The sequence below is a fragment of the Xyrauchen texanus genome, chromosome 38, assembly GCF_025860055.1.
Source record: "Xyrauchen texanus isolate HMW12.3.18 chromosome 38, RBS_HiC_50CHRs, whole genome shotgun sequence".
Taxonomy (NCBI): domain Eukaryota; kingdom Metazoa; phylum Chordata; class Actinopteri; order Cypriniformes; family Catostomidae; genus Xyrauchen; species Xyrauchen texanus.
Window position 1 is genome coordinate 27,184,733 of NC_068313.1, and position 13,612 is coordinate 27,198,344.

A 13,612-nucleotide genomic window follows, 5' to 3' on the forward strand; every position below is an offset into this window, starting at 1 on the left:
TAGTACTCCAAGAAAATGCGTGTTTTGTGTGATTCTGTCTATAGCCGCTGTAAGTTGTATGGTATTCATGTTTTCAATTAATAGTAGTCAATAAGTACCTGTCTTCGGTTAGAAACTTCAATGATGTTGTCAAAAACAGCATAAACAATCAGATTAATGGTTCTTGGAAGCGGTTGTCTGAAACGTACTTCTAGTCTGATATTCCCAGACTTAACAAGCGAGATGTGTTGACCACATTCTTCATCTGGAGTGAGGTTGAAACCATAAAGTGTATAACCCTGCAGAAAATCTTCTCTGTCGATTACCAACGCTTGGTTTTTTAGATGTCTTCCAGACGAAAGTGCAAGCTGGTAAAATTCTCGCACGGCGGTGCCTGCTCCAATGTCAGGTTGTAATGGTTTGGCGGGGTGTTGCTGACCATCCACATAAACAGCTAGAAACTCCAGATCGTAATGCTTAAATGCAAAAGGGTTTTTATCGTATGCCCCTGTAAAAGCATCATTATCGACCATACCCAATATGATGGATTTGGGTAATGTACCTAAAAACAGGTTTTCCTGGTTTGATACACGGCCTCCAGCTGGTATGGAGAAATTTTTCAGGCAGACCCTGTCAATGGGGTATTTGGCAGTTGTTGAGTGTAGTGCTTGAGCGTGCCCCAGTCTCACTCTTGGTGATACAGATACTTTTTTAACAAACAGAGAAGCTGTCAAAATACGCAGTTTGTATGCTATAGCATCACTCCTCATTAGACAAAATTCATCTTTGCCTCTTGTCAGATGGATTTTAATGTCCACCCCATTAAGCATTAGTTTTTCTTGAAAGAAAATATCACTGTGTATTGGTGATAAAAGCTCAACTACTGCGCTTTCGTTGCTAAAGGCAGCCCTCTTTGTCAGACCAATGTTAGCCCCTGCCGGATCGCCTGCATCCATATGTCCGGCAGAATCTTTGTAAAATAAACCTGCTGAGAAAACACTTTCCAATGTATCTTTACCATAGTTTAAAAGGCATTCTATAATACATCGATAGGGGTAAGTGTTTGTACTCTGCGAAATTAACCTATCACCAAGCGATACGTCAACCTGTGAAAAAATAGTGTTTCCTGGATAATTGACCAGTCCAACAGGAGTCCCATCTCTGATATTTGAACCGTCCGGATTTGTGATTTTAACACGCATGTAAAGCAGTGTATTATTTAAATCTATATAATCTTCACCATTCCCTGCTATGAAAAATTCCAATGGAGCGCTGTCCGATATCGCAGATAGAGGAGGGATTTCAATGTATGTGTTTTTTTCAATAGCCGTCTGCGTCATCGGTACTGTAAACAGATCCAGTTCGGATTTAATACACTCTTCGGACATGGTGTGTAGTAGTGCCATGGTTTAGAATATAGTTTTAACAGATGAAAAACGCTTCACAGCTCTCTTTCGTTTTCGTTGCCTAACTGCGGTTTTCTTAGGGGGTTTCCTGGTTTTCTTTACCGCCTGACCACTCCTCCCCCTCCTCATTCCAGGTGGTTTAGACCTCCGTTTACGTAACATAACCATTAACCCCGAACCGTCTTGACATTTATCATTATTATTAAAGGAATGTGTCATAGCTCTGGTAACAACGTCGCTGGCTATGTTTTTAGCAGCGTTTTTAAGGTGTGGTTTGGCTATGCTGAAACCTCTTTTTAACAACGGAAGAGCCATTCGAAACAAACCCCTGAAAAGGCCTCCGAGCCCCGCCCCATACATGACCCCTCCCCCAGAAAACCCCGGCATTCCACCGCCTGCTTGAGTTTTATAATAGTTTACATAATGAGTGGGGTCCATTTGGTATGGATTATAATATGCCATTTTTAAAGGATCGGTTGTTTCACAGGCCTGAAGTGTAGTTTAACGACGACTTTGCCGTAAGAAAATGGAACTTCCCTGTTTCTGTCGTCTTTGAGCTCAATACAAATCTCTCCAATAGAATGTTTATTCACTGACACGTAGTGTACTCTGTCATATGCAACACTGACTATTTCACGATCCGATCCGGTTATATGTACACATCTCAAAAGCGGGGCATGTGCATCACCCACAGATTGATATTCGATAATATCTGTGTACATGTACATGGTGTAAAACCCTCCATTTATGTCTGCTTGGTGTGGCGCGTACACTGGCGTAAAACCGGGTTCGATGCTTTCATTTCCAGTATAATCATTTACAGCTACCAATGGTTTCTTCGGTATTACACCCAAAATAATGGCTAGTTTACCGTGGAATGTTAAGGAACTTCTGGTGCCGCCATCATGAACACTTTGTTTTTCACATGATCGTAGCCAAGACGTGCATGCCGAGGTAGCATAGCATTTAGCTCCTTAATTACAAACAAAACTTCGTCATAATAACCACTTTTCAGCTTTATCTTCACAAGATGACTGATTCCGTCGATAACCTCTCTGAATTGGACTTTCGCATCATCATCAGTAATAGTGTACCATGATCTAGGGTATTCAATTTCAGCCACACCCACCTCCCAACGACCTTTTAAGTTTATAGGTTTGGCTAATCTTGTTCTGTAATTTGAAATTCGGTTTTCGGGGTAAAGATCTAATGAAGCATTGCATGGCAATGTAACATAAAACCCTGCTTCATCCATGACCGTTTACTGCAGAAATGAAGTCAGGTAACAAATGTTTTATTTTTATATGCTTTAAGAGGTTTGTAGATCTACAACAGCTTTTTCATTAACCCAGCTGTCAAACTTCGGAGGCCACCCCACCCATCGTACGAGCACCATGGATCTTTTACCGTGCTTCTTCTTGTCTAATATCTTTTCTACTTTAAAAGCTTTGTCCTTATCCACAATAATTTTTTGTAACTCCTCTTCATAAAATGATCCATCGATAACGTCGCCATCGTAATCAGATAGTTTGTAGACTGGTGGTTGTCGTGGTATACATTCGGTTATAGTGAAGAACTCATCTGTGTAGTTTTGTTCATAACCCTTGGTAAAAGGACCCCTCATCTTTGATATTCTAACCACGTCGCCGATTTTGAATTTAAATACAGGCATCTTCTTACACACATTACCATACAAATGGTCATAGATGACCGGTTCATTTTCTTTGTTGACATCTACAGGCCTCATTTTAATACTTCTGTGATAACTACTGTTGTATCCTTGAATAATGTCTTGTAAAACATTGATGTAGCGTTTAGAGTTTATAGCTGTTAAATAACGCCACATCCGTCCTTTTAACGTTCTATTAAAACGTTCAATAACGCTTGCTTTCAATTCACTCCCGTGCTGAAATGGTAAATGTTGTGTTTTTTAGTTAGTTGTTGGAAATGCTTGTTAAAAAATTCCTTCCCCTTGTCAGTCTGAATTTTCTGAGGGATTCTACCCTCTTGTAGTATTGAATTAAAGGCATTGGTCACCGCCAATCCAGTCTTGTTCTTTATACAACGTACCCATGCATATTTGCTAAACACGTCTATACATGTGAGAAGAAATTTAGTATTGTCATTTTCCGTAGAATATATTGACATATCTACCAGGTCCATTTGAAACTGTGTACCAACACCATAAACAACGACCCTATTCCTTTTAAAATGATGTCGCAGTGGTCTGTGGAGTGTATAAGCATCTTGACTGGCTAACCAGTCTGAAACTTCTTTATCACTTAGCAAATCACCACTTTCCTCTAATACACCACGTTTTAATCTACTCACACCCCCTAAAGAGCCAGGGTTTGATGGTGTGTAGTACACCTTATGCAATTGCTCGGTCATGTTAACAGATCAGACACCACCTAAATAATGAAACAGTGATTCTATAAAAGTATCCTTTTGTAATGCTATGATAAGATCCCCAGGACACAAGAGGGCGCTGTTGTATAATAAATATCCCAGACCAGTAGTGGCTTTACAGGATGTTATTGTTTCATTAAAGCATTTTACAGTTTAGCACTCAATGGAGTAAGTTGCATTCTCTTTACATGGAGTCAGAACGGACTAATCTTCGCCAAAATGGAAGCACTAAAAGCACCAGATCCCTTGAGATTGGAAGGAAATATCGCAGACAATTGGAAGAAATGGAAACAAAAATTCGAACTTTACATGACCGATACAGGCATTGAAGGAAAAGCTCAAAAAGTACAAAGCAGCACGTTACTACACGTCATTGGGGATGATGCCCTTGAAATTTACAACACCTTCGAATTCACGCAGCAGGAGGACAGATTAAAGCTCAAGGTATTACTGGAGAAATTTGAAAAACATTTTACACCCCACAGGAATGTAACGTTTGAGAGACATGTGTTCAACACTCGTGTTCAGGCCCCCGGTGAGAACATAGACCAATTTGTTACTGACTTAAGAACAAAGGCAAGGTCATGTGAATACGGACAGTTATGTGACAGTCTAATAAAAAACCGAATAGTCGTGGGAATAAGAGATGACCAGATAAGAGCCAAGTTGTTGAGAACAATGGATTTAGATCTACCCAAGGCTGTGTCTATATGTCGCGCTGCTGAGGCGAGCCGCATGCAAATGGACAAATTGCAAACCACACAAGCCGAGTGCGTCGTAAATGAAGTCAAAAGGGAGCGCGCAAAAGAATTTCAAACGTCATTTGTCACGTCACGCAGGCAAAACATGATACAGGACTGTAAATACTGTGGCAGAGACCACCAGAGGGGGAAATGTCCCGCCTATGCAGAAAAATGCAAAAAATGCGAAAAATGTAATCATTTTTCAAGCAAGTGCATGTCCAAAGCATTGTCATATGCAACAAAAAAACCAGTACACAGAGTAGAAGAACAGTCTGACTCAGATTCAGAAGAAATGTTTATTGACATGGTAAAATCAAATAATGGTGAAGACTGGGAAGTAGACCTCATAATAAATGACAGGAAAATAAAATTTAAAATTGACACAGGAGCTCAGTGCAACATCATACCAGAATCAATCCGCAGACAGACTCGTGCACAACTTGGAAAGTCAAAAGCAAAGTTAGTGACATATGGAGGGCAATGTTTAAAGCCAATAGGAAAATGCCTGTTGCTGACAGAATACAAAAAAAAAATTCCATCACGTCGAATTCCAAGTTTTAAATCAGAGTGCAACACCACTACTAGGACTAAAAACCTGCGTACACCTCGGCCTCATAAAACGCATCAGTGAGGTAAAGACATGGCAAAGTCAAAATATACAGGAGAAATATGCAGACGTGTTTCATGGCCTGGGCTGTGTGGAAGGAGAACAGCACATCAAGATCAGAGCGGACGCACAACCCATTATCCATGCTCCAAGGAAGGTCCCCGTGGCTTTGAGAGACAAAGTAAAGGCAGAACTGAGAAGAATGGAAAACCTGGACGTCATTGAAAAAGTAACAGAACCGAGGCAGTGGGTAAGCAGCATGGTCACGGTATGGAAACCAGAAAAACAGAAGATCCAGATATGCATGGACCCAAAGGACTTGAACGCCGCTATTGAAATGGAACACTACCCCATGAGGACGATCGAAGAAGTGATGGCTCGGATGGCAGGAGCTAAAGTGTTCAGCACATTAGATGCTCAATGTGGATACTGGCAGGTCAAGTTGGATAAAGAAAGCTCAGCGCTGTGCAATTTTAACACCCCCTTCGGTCGTTACGCATACAAAAGGCTACCTTTTGGAATAAATACAGCTGGAGAAATATTTCAAAGACTCATGACGGAAATGTTCGAGGACATGGAGGGAGTAGAGGTAATCGTTGATGACATCCTCGTATGGGGAGAAAAAGAAGAGCAGCACAACCAGAGGTTGAAAAGGGTGTTGGAGCGAGTGAGAGAAAAGAACATAAAACTCAACCCAGAAAAATGCACATTCACTACACAAGAAGTCAAATACATGGGGCACATCCTAACAGCTGACGGACTTAAGCCAGACCCCAAGAAAGTAGAGGCAGTCAGGAAAATGCTAAAACCCACTAACAAGACTGAGTTACAGATATATTTAGGTATGGTAACATACTTAGGGAAGTTCATACCACAGCTATCTATCAGTAACTGCCCCACTCCGAATCCTGTTAGAGAAGACCACAGAATGGAGCTGGCTGGAGGAACAAGACAAGAGCTTTGAGAAGCTGCAAAAGATGGTCACAGAAGCTCCAGTACTAAAATACTATGACGCATCAAAACCAGTTAAACTGAGCACAGATGCTTCCAGTTGTGGAATAGGAGCTGTACTTTTTCAAGATGAGTGTCCCATAGCTTACGCATCAAAGGCCTTTACCGACACACAAAAAAGATATGCACAAATAGAAAAGGAGTTGGCCGCCATCATGTTTGGATGCGACAAGTTCTACCAATATCTGTTCGGACGGGCGTTCGAAGTTGAAACAGACCACAAACCTTTGGAAACCATAATAAAAAACCCTTGGCCGAGACCCCACTAAGACTCCAGAAAATGCTCCTCAGGCTCCAGAAATACAACATGACGGTGAAATACAAAAAAGGAAAAGAACTTTACGTGGCTGATGCCCTGAGCAGGAACTTCTTAAAGGACACAGACGAAAATGAAAACAAGGATGATGTACAAGTGTGTGCAGTGATGTGCTTACCCATAGCACCCGCCAGACTCCAGGAAATACTCACAGAAACAGAGAAGGATCCAACCCTCATAGCAGTAAAAAGTTCATCCTCCAGGGCTGGCCAGACAAAAGATCAGAAACACCAGACGAGGCCAAAGTGTACTGGGACTACAAGAGTGAAATGACAATAGAAGATGGGCTGATATTCAAAGGCAACAAACTAGTAATACCAAGCACTCTGAGAAGGATGATGCTAAAAAAAGTGCACTCCAGCCACCAAGGAATCGAAAAACGAGGAGACTAGCAAGGGATGTCATATTCTGGCCGGGGATGCAAGCCCAGATAGCTGACACAGTCTCAAGATGTACCATTTGCAACACCTACAGAAGACAGAACAGAAAGGAGCCCATGATTGGGCATGACATACCGGAAAGGCCATGGCAAAAAGTAGCTACTGATATTTTTGAACTCGATGGAGAACACTACCTCGTCCTGGTGGACTACTATTCGAACTTCATCGAAGTAAGCAAACTAAACACCATAATAAGCCAGGCAGTCATCAACATCTGCAAACAGCAGTTCTCCCGACATGGCATACCCGATGAAGTCTGCTCTGACAACGGCACACAGTATTCCTCCGCCGAATTCAGGATATTTAGTGAGGAGTACGGATTCAAACATACCACATCATCTCCCACGTACCCCCAATCCAACGGGAAAGCTGAAAAGGGAGTACAGATAGCAAAAAGCCTACTCCAGAAAGCCAAAGCTGACAAAGGAGACCCTCACCTCGCCCTCTTGGACTATCGAAATACACCTCTGGATGGACTACCCTCTCCTGCACAGCTGCTTATGGGCCGCAGAACAAAGACAAGACTGCCCACAACACAAAAACTGTTACAACCAGGAACAATGAAAAGGGTGCAGGATAGAATGAAGGTCAACCAAGACAGAGAGAAACACTATTATGACAGAGGATCACGCATGCTGCCAGCCCTCAGCCCAGGAGACACAGTGAGGTTAAGGGATGGCAAGCAGTGGAAACCAGCTAAAGTAATAAAACCAGCACCCGAGCCACGGTCATACTTAGTGGAAACAGACGGACAACAGTACAGGCTGAAACAGAAGAGAGCTCATCAAAACAGAGGAAGACACACCTGCAGATACAGAGGAGAAAGGAGAGAACACTGAGAGAAAAGAAAGACGATACCCATTAAGAAAACCCAAACCCAGAGAAAGACTAAACTTATAACAGAGAGAATGAACTTAACTGAATTACAAATACCCGAGAACAGTTTAACTCTTAACGTTTGTTATCCCCTTACAGGTTGCATGTGAACGTTCTTACTTAAATAATGCCTTCTTGAATCTTTCATCTTATAAACGTTATTCACTTACAGGAGGAAGTTACAGAGAGCATACTGACTTTAAATGCTGCTATTTTAGGTTCAACGTTATGCAGTACTGTTGCCCTACATTTTCTTAAATCACTTTAGAAAAGGGGAGATGTAATGATATGATAAGATCCCCAGGACACAAGAGGGCGCTGTTGTATAATAAATATCCCAGACCAGTAGTGGCTTTACAGGATGTTATTGTTTCATTAAAGCATTTTACAGTTTAGCACTCAATGGAGTAAGTTGCATTCTCTTTACACCTTTTATTTTAAAATCAGGGGTAATCATACAATACATGCTTAAATAGTCAAATAGAAACACCAACATCAACCAATGTCTAGATATTGTTGGAAATTAACGCATGTATCAGTATTTTTGTCAATCAGGTAATTAACCAGAGTATCAACATTTTCAAAGACATGACTATCACTCCTTTCGTTTCTTGACAATAACATCACACATGTATCCGTCACAAATGTACATAAGCATATTAAATCAGATATTTTACAGACATTATCGCATTCAAACAATGAATTTAGAATGTTTTTAAGCAACAAACAGGGAGAATCATTCTGGTAGGCATAGACTTGTATCATTTCAGTCCAATTGTTTGATAGACCTCTGACTATATCCATGTGTTTTTTTTAGACAAATCAGCCGTTTGTTAATATAGGCTTCATTTACAAGCTTGTTTTGTCCAGAACGTTCGTCATTAATGATCTTATACAGCATATTGGTTATTTCACATTGAAGTCGATGTCTCAGAATAAATGTAATCAGGCCAGTAGCTCCGCAGCAGTTCCCCATTGTTAGCATCAAACTTTGGACCCAGCCGAACAGCCTTTCCAACCGTCCACAGCGTCGTAGACAGCCTGTTCACAGGTATCATTCACCAGCTTCTCACGGATTTCACGTACTCTCTGTAGAATGTTCGGCTCCTCTCTTAGTTCACACAACACGCCGACAACTCCATGGATTCTCTGAGGATGCGGTGTCAATCCAAATGGTTTTAAAGCCTGGCCGATGACTTGGTTTAACACAGGTTTAAACAGTTTACTGGAAATTTCTTCAAAATGAGTGTAAAAGAAATACTTGTCAGGATCAAACAAGCACGTGTGCTGGATCTGACTGGGGTGATCCACTTCACAACCGTAGCACAACTCTTTTAACTTTAAATCGAGGAGATGATCCAGAATGACCACTATGACTGCTTTTATGAAATTGAACCCCTTCACACCAATAATGCCATCCGTGTCGTCCTCTCCCTTAAGAGCCGCTGCATCCGGAAGTGGGCATCCTGATCCGTGGGATGAAATGAACGTTAGATTGCTGTAGCCAAGCTCCATGCAAAACTTGTCAAGCCAATGGCCGATGTCAGAAGACCCTACAACAGGGTCATCTCTTGCTGAAGTATCTGGGTCATTGGGTGATGCGACGGGCCCAGGAAGATATGTAGTAAAGTCTTGAGACATGTTGGTTTGAAATGCGGTCAGTCACCGCCAGCCTTTAAGGTCTGTAGAAGGTGGGCGGTGTTACACGGTCACTCCCACGCTTTTTCGGGGTCAAACAGGCTGACCTTAATTACATTGTATTGGTCATTTGCATCACACCATTTAAACAGTTTGTCTATCTTTGAAAAAACATCATTCAGTATAGGAATATCTTTCCACTGAAACAAAAACTTCATTTGGAAACATTCATTGTGCTCTGTCTCTGGGAAAGGACACCCTCTGTCACTGAGACCCTGTTTGTCCTCGCTGGTAAGTATGTAGACATGGTCAGCCACCCTCTTGATAGTGTGGTTACCAAACACACGGTCTCTTGGAAATGATTCTGGAGATGCTCCATTATTCAGATCCCTCCAAACACGATTGTAAAATACATCCCAGTCCTTTTCTGTGAAATACAAACAATGGTCTTCATCCATTGCATCACCCTTGTTGAATAACTTAACAGTACAAGATGTTCTGTCAAAGTCGTACACACACACAACTGTGTGTTGTTTAGATGAAATTCATATTTCAGATCTTCTAACGGCTCATGGAGAGACCTGGTCATGCCTGGACCATGACATCTCCTCGGAGCCCAATATATCTTAGTAAGTCTTTTTACATCATTTAACATTGTTTTTTTAGGAATGCTGGGAGCAGCCATTGCACAAGTGGAAATCACAAAATACTTGCTGAATAGTTGCAATGAACAAACCTAACCCTTTTTAAATACACCGATGGGGGTATCAGAACAGACACGCCATATCACAGCATGTAGCCTACAACTACCGGAGGGAGGGGAGGGGGGCGGAGGGAAAGGTCAAATGTACAGCAATTAAACCATAAATCAGGGCCATAAATCATTTTTTGTCACAACGTACATAATACATACTACTCATCACCATTTGTTCTAATTACACTTATTAAGCATTTGGGCACTGAAGACACAAGTTCGTTACGTTTAAAAAGTGGAACTTTCCCACATTCATCCATTAGGACTTTAGCTGCACAATTATACAGGGTCTTCGTTGTCGTATGGGGTGCTTCATAATGTGCCACACATTCTCAGTTGGAGACAGGTCAGGACTGCAGGCTGGCCAATCTAGTCAGAATAAGATGTTGTGACTGACAAATCGACTCCCAATACACAGCATTTACTGGCAAATGTTTATTCTCTGGACAACAAGATCTGCGAGCTAAGCGCACGGATATCTTTCCAACAAGAGATGAGGGACTGCTGCATATCTGCCTTACAAAAACTTGGATGTCTGCGGTGGTTCCAGACTCAGCCATCAAACCCATGGAGTAATCAGTGCACTGAATGGACAGAGTGAAAGACCTCTTAGGCAAAAGCAGAGGAGGTGGTGTAAGTTTTATGATCAACAAATCCTGGTGTGATCAGAGGAACGTACATTCTATCAAGTCTTTCTGCTCTCCTAATCTGTTTCGGCCATTCTGGCTACTGAGGGAATTCACGTCAGTTATTGTCACAGACCAGGCACTCAAAGAACTGTATGAGAGTGTAAGTAAACAGGAAACCGCGCACCCTGAGGCCGCGTTCACTGCTTTAACAAAGCCAACTTCAAATCAATCACACCAAAATACTTCCAACACATCAGATGCAACACAAGAGGGGACTGGGTTTTGGACCATTGCTACTCTCCCTTCCGGGATGGCTACAAATCCCTCCCCCACCCACCATTTGGCAAATCGGACCACTCTTCCGTTCTGCTTCTGCCCACTTACAGTCAGAAACTGAAACAGGAAGCAACAGCCCTCAGAACGATCCTGTGCTGTTCTGACCAATCAGATTCTATGCTACAAGACTGTTTTGATCACGTGGAGTGGGAGATTTTCCTGTCCAACTCTAATGACGACATCGAGGTCTACAATAAAACATCCACAATTGTGTTTGTACTGAAGCAATCCAAAATCATTTGCTTAAATGTACTGTTGCTCTGATCCCCATCATCAGCAAATACTTTGAGAGACAAATCAGAGATTACATCTGCTCAGTGCTGCCTGCCTCACTGGACTCACTTCAGTTTGCTTACCACAACAACCATTCCACTGATGATGCCATTGCACTTACACTACGCACTGCTCTCTCCCACCTGGAAAAAAGGAACACTTATGTGAGAATGCTGTTTGTAGACTACAGCTAAGCATTCAACACCATAATGCACTCCAAGCTTGATGTGAAACTCCGGGCTCTGGGCTTAAACAGCTCGCTGTGCAGCTGGATTCTGGACTTCCTGTCAGGCAGAGGCCAGGTGTTCAGAATGGGCAGTAACATCTCCTCACCACTGACCCTCAACACTGGAGCCCCGCCGGGCTGTGTTTTCAGCCCACTCCTATATTCCCTATACACACATGAGTGTGTGGCAATACACAGCTCCAATGCTATCATCAAGTACGATGAAACAGCCTTCAGAAGAGGTGCACATTCTGACACCTGGTGTCAGAGCACAACCTCTCCCTCAACGTCAGTAAGACCAGGGAGCTTGTGGTGGACTTCAGGAGAACCACTGGTCATCAATGGAGCACCAGTAGAGAGGTTCAGCAGCTTCAAGTTCCTCTGTGTCCACATCACTGAGAAACTCACATGGTCCGTCCACACAGAGACCATTGTAAATAAGGCTCACCAAAGCCTCTTCTTCTTGAGACTGCTAAGGAAATTTGGAATGACCCACCGCATCCTCACACTGTTCTACACCAGTACTGTAGAGAGCATCCTGACTTGCTGCATCACTGCCTGGTACAACAACAGCACCATCCTCAACCGCAAAGCCCTGCAAAGCGTGGTGAGAACAGCCAGACACATCATCGGAGGGGAACTTCCCTCCCTCCAGGACATCTACACCAGGCAATGTGTGAAAAAGGTTTGGAGGATCATCAGAGACTCCAGCCACCCGGGCCATGGGCTGCTCTCACTGCTACCATCAGGCAGACAGTATCGCAGCATCTGGAGCCACACCAGCCAAATTCATGACAGATCCTTTCCCCAATCGATCAGACTTTTGAACTGTTGATCTCTCATTATAAATATACATCAGCACTCCACTTTATTAATCTCACACTGGACTGTCATAAATTACATTTACATTTACATTTTACATTTATGCATTTGGCAGACGCTTTTATCCAAAGCGACTTACAGTGCACTTATTACAGGGACAATCCCCCCCGGAGCAACCTGGAGTTAAGTGCCTTGCTCAAGGACACAATGGTGGTGGCTGTGGGGATCGAACCAGCAACCTTCTGCTTACCAGTGTACCAGTTATGTGCATTAAACTCAACACCAAAACACACAAACATAAACACACCCATGACAGACATGCCTGTAATTCTCTCTCTCTCTAACCATCGTCACCGGCCGCCTTTATCCCTCGCGCGCCTCATCAGGCCGATTGGGACCAGGCGCGCGATATTCCGACCCAAACCCGCCCCCCTCCGCTCCACACTGACCCTTAACACTTACTATAGTTTAATAATTTTAAAACCATGACTTAAACTATACATAATTAAGTATTATTGGCATTATATTCATGATGTTATTCAGAGGATAACTGGCCCTCACATGAGTCTGGTTTCTCCCAATGTTATTTTTCTTATGGAGTTTTGTGTTCCTTGCCGCAGTCGCCTTCGGCTTGCTCAATGGGTTTCTAAATACAATTATTATTAAATTACTTATTTTTAAACACAATTCACAATCATATATTATCAAACTACACAATGATGACTTATAGACATTACAGATATTACAGTTTTATCTTCTGTTAATGCATGATTATGAAGCATGATGCATGAAGCTGCTTTGAAACGACATATGTTGTGAAAGGTGCTATACAAATAAAAATGACTTGACTAGATTTTAACTTTAAATCCTGCTGAGGCACTGTTAAAATGTACTGTACATGTCTCATATACATTTTGAGACAGTAATTACCTCATCTGATTTCATCAGACTATCAAGTCAAACATGACTTTCTTAAGTCACATGATTCAGTTGTTTTCCAGAGTATAAATCTGCACAAGATGTCATGCTCTGCCACAACCTACAGCTCTGCATACACCTGGAGTATTCAGGTCATACGACTGAAATAACAGTAGGAGAAATAAGGTAAGAAATGTTGTGAAATTAATTGCAAATGTATACAGTAAGA